The following is a 4,602-nucleotide window of genomic DNA, read 5'->3' on the forward strand; positions in this document are numbered from 1 at the left end:
CACACACTGAGTGGTCCTCACTCTATTTTAAGGCTCTGCCTTTTGCTTCCTTAACACTGGCTTTACACTGTGAAACTTACATGCAACTTTTGTTGCTTGAAACCAACATGGAACTGAATTACACTTCGGAGACATAATATAAAGCGTCCTTTAACTCATTTGGAACACAGCTGCAACAGCAGCAAGTGTCTCGACTCCATGAGCCATGTTTTATAAAACATCCAATCAAAACGGCGATAGCGCGTCACGTGATCACGTCGAACAACAGGGTTTCGCAGGATCAAGAAAATAAAACAGAAGACGGTTTAATGGGCAGATTAAAAGAGACCCACCCCACACACACACCCTAACACTGACTCAAGCTTGGTAGCTTTTCATTCTGCCAGTTTCCTGAGCCGTGACAACAAACGTGAGTCTCTCAAAGCTAGCGTTTCTGTAACAAGCTGCGATAGCTAGCCAGCTAACGCTAACAGCTGTTGTTCAATAGCCTGACGTTAACGTGGTTTACGCAGCCACGTTCATGTTCTCCTTTGTTGTTGTCCCCTAATTTTACACGGAGCTCAAATTCTTTTGAGTTAAACGATAAAAATTATTACTGAAGGGTAGAATGAGATGTGCTCCTCAATGAACTTGTAGTGACAGGTTATAACCATAATGGCTACTTAAGCATTTATTTTCAAAGACTTAGGATAACACACCCAGCAACTCAGACACATAACTCTAGATGAATAGATAAATGACAGAGGGAAAAATAAATTAAGATAATATAAAATGCTACAAAAATGTAGATTACACCACACAGATGGAAGAATGTTTTATACTACATAATCAAAAAAAAGCATCAACAATGCACTGCGAATTTGTCTAAATGGTGGATGAGCTAACTTTATCAAATGTGTTGCATGCAGTTTTTGATTGGCTTTGAATTGCTTTGTGTACCTGTCATTTTGCACTGAAATGATGTTGCGGGCAGCTCACGACAGGCACGTGGTTGCAAAGAACACAGAGTAAAACCAGCCTAACAGTTTTAAATCCCAAATGTATTCAGGAAGTCATAGCTGCAGGGTCCAGACAGGCATACAGCCATTCCCTTCCCGGTCCTGTGTGATTAATCTTTATAACTGGCATCTTGAATTTTTCAAATGATATCTCACCTAAGCTTGTTCTCTTTTATGTGATATTTCCAAGTGCTTAGAAGAATTTCACAAGGGCTGATATGGGCAAGAGCCAATGACCACTCTGATTCTAAGACACATAGGTCCTTGGCCCACATTTTTCACCTCGGAGAAACCTTCTCCACTTTGCACTGTTTTCTTCTGTTTATGTTTTCCACTGTTGCTATTTACTATTCAGCTCCATGAAGCAACAATTGACAAATGTCTACAACAAATTGACATCAGTAATGATTTGAAGCCGTAGAATCATGACTGGGCTCCAATAGTTCATTCACTCATAATTTCATGGCATGAATGATAATAAGAAAAGATTTATACACAAACTGCAGAGGTCATTAAAGTCCCACTTAGTCATCACTGTAACTGGTAGGCTGAATTGTTTTCTCTGCTGCAACAATGAGGAGTTGTGGACACAACAGTTCTAGATGATTATTACCATTTAAATGTGTTGATAGATACACTATGTACAATTTCTCCATTTCTCTGTTGGAAAATGCAGAGCTAGTCCTTGAGAGCTGATAGCATACTTCCAACAGTCTACACCACAGGAGTTGCTTAGGGGTTGCAGGAAAGTTTAGGACACAATAAAGGGGGATTCCACTGAGGCATCAACATTTCTGTATTGTTGATTTCTTAAAATGTGAAAGGAATTGATTCAGAGTGAATTGTTCTAGAGAAACTTACAGAGTCAAATTTTTTTTTACAGTGGTGGTGATAGGAACCAGACATTCAATCATTTAATGCCTTGAAAAGCTACATCACCAAAAGTTATTACATGAAATAGTTGCAAATGCACCGTCTGATGCCTGAGACATTATTTGACATTAGTTTTGAGATGTCTTTGGCTTAAAATGGATTTATTTATTATAAGGGAAATTAGTACCAAGAAAAAGTTATTTTTCCCCAGAGGTACTGCTGTTTTACCACATTACTTCTAAAAATGACTTGTAGGTTCACTGGACCATTTTGGATAGTAGGTGAAATAGCTATATTTATGACATCATGACCTCTGATTCCTATCACCACCACTGTAAACAAATCTGAGTCAGTAAGTTTTGCTACAATGCACCATTTCACATCAAACCACAAATACTTTTTTTATATTTCAGCTGAATTATGCAGAAGTGTTAAAAAAATCATCAATGTGCCATTTTTCATTATTAAAACATGGCTGTTGTGCAAAAACCTTAGCTCTACTTTTGTCATTTTTTGCTATTTGCATAGTTTGAAAACTCCACTTATCTTTAGCATTGTGTTAAAATGTCATGACTAATGGAGCAATAGAAATGGTCCTTACCATTTCATACCATTTTGTAGATAAAAGGTTTTATTCTGAGAGTGGTGATATGCTCCATTGTTTACCTTTGCCCAAATATGACAAAAAAATATATATACATTTCAATAGAAATGTTTTTTGGTAACTTTTAGTGTTAATGTAGCAAGACTTTTTTCTTAAGTAATTTTGGACCATTTCTGTTGGCCAGTTTGCTTTGATCTGATCTGTGATTCTAAGTGTATTAGCCATTAGTATCTTACAGTGCTATGGGGCACTATTACTTATAAAGATGAGGACTTCATAGCATTTTAGAAGCTAGCTAGTAGACTTTTCTTCAAAGATTGAGCTAACTAACAGCCTAAGGCAGTACAGACATTCCAGTAACAAACCTTATCAAGAGGATGAACAGTAAATATATACAGTGAGTACTTGATTAAGGAAGTACTTTTTTATTTAAAAATCCTTTTCAGTGCATTTCTTCTGTGCTTTACATTTGTCAGCAGAACAGGAAGGATCTAACCTGGTAACATGTCACTGCATAAGGGTTAGATTGTGAACTGCTTTCCTGCTCCAGTCCACCCATCATGTGGTATTTCGTTTTCTGAGGACATGGAATCTGAATGCTCTGAGTTTAGGATCACTGGCAGATGTAAGTCCTCAAAAACAAGAATTCATAATTCATCAGTTGTTTTGTTTCTTGTCTCAGATGCAGCATGGCTTTCATACATAAACCAGCTAGCGTCAAGGAACACAGAGATCAAACGGAATTAAGACACATGGCAACACAGAGACATTGCATAATGTATAAAACTTGAAATTTATGCATAAATGAATAATAAGTGAATAACCAGGTCAAAGCGCAGAATGGGCTGTGGAACTGTTAAAGGGGATATAGTTTACCTTTTTTGTATTGTAATTGGGTTTATGTAACAAAAACAGTCATAACTCATTTTTACATGACCATTTTCTAGCCACTCTGTATTATTTAGGCTGTGTTTGTTGCTGTGCCTTTAAGACAGATATATATATATATATATATATATATATATATATATATATATATATATATATATATGAATGAGATTTGTTCTGATTGGCTGATCCATATTGTGCCTGTAACGTTGTGGAATGGACACTTGCACAAAGACAAGCGAGATTTATCAAGGGCAAATCCAGATTCAGGGTAAAGACAGTCCAGGGTCAACGAGCCAACACGGAGAAAAGGAGGGACACACATATTCTGCCATAAACTATGACTGATCTTACTTTACATACTGTTCCCCCGATATATTAGGTATATATAGTATAGCTGTGGGATGTATCAGCCATTAGTATGTGTGTTACATATCTGTGCGTCTCAAGTAGTCACAGTCACTCATAACATCCTGTTCAAAGGTAAACAGGGTGGGCAATAAGTCTGTAGGCATACCACAGCTGTTCTGAGGTCAGCTGAGAGCCAGTTGTGTCACTGCTGATTGGACACTGTAGAAATGGAAGCTTTTCTGCACAGTAGGCTACCGCATAATCAGGAATCATCTCTGTTCCCACATATTGAAAGATTACATGAACTAAACCCTTCTGAAACTACTCAGCTCTGGACCTCAGCGTCCTCCTGCTAGTTAGTGCCATGATTTTTGTATATCAAAGTGTTAGCTTAACCACTTCCCAACCTCTCTTTGTAGTAGTCCAGTATTATTTGTTGTTGTCATCGTAGGTGATCAATGCTTCATTAAATTAAATTAGATGTCCTGCTGATGCAATTTAGCAAATCCAGGCAGTGTCTGAGGGCCTTATGAAAAATTTTGAACCTGTTTGCATAAGATATTGTTAAGATATTGTTAAGATGTTATTAAGATATTGTTTCTTTTTACTGCAATTAATGTTATTTGTATTTATTCCAAATGAATGGAGTTTTTACTGGTACTTTCTGCCAAGATAGCTTTAAACAACTGGTTTAGGTGTCTAAGACTTTTGTGCAGTACTGTCTGTAAGTGCTTTGAGATGTATGTTTTTTTTTTTTGACATCGCAAACCTAATATATTTAAAACAAGCTGCAGCTTAGTTTCCCCCACACAGAAACAAAAACTACATTTTGTAACTGTTGCAATTGATTTCTTTATTAAAGAACTGCAAAGAACATTTGTTTTTCTG

This window comes from Pygocentrus nattereri, chromosome 16, assembly GCF_015220715.1.
Source record: "Pygocentrus nattereri isolate fPygNat1 chromosome 16, fPygNat1.pri, whole genome shotgun sequence".
Classification (NCBI taxonomy): Eukaryota; Metazoa; Chordata; class Actinopteri; order Characiformes; family Serrasalmidae; genus Pygocentrus; species Pygocentrus nattereri.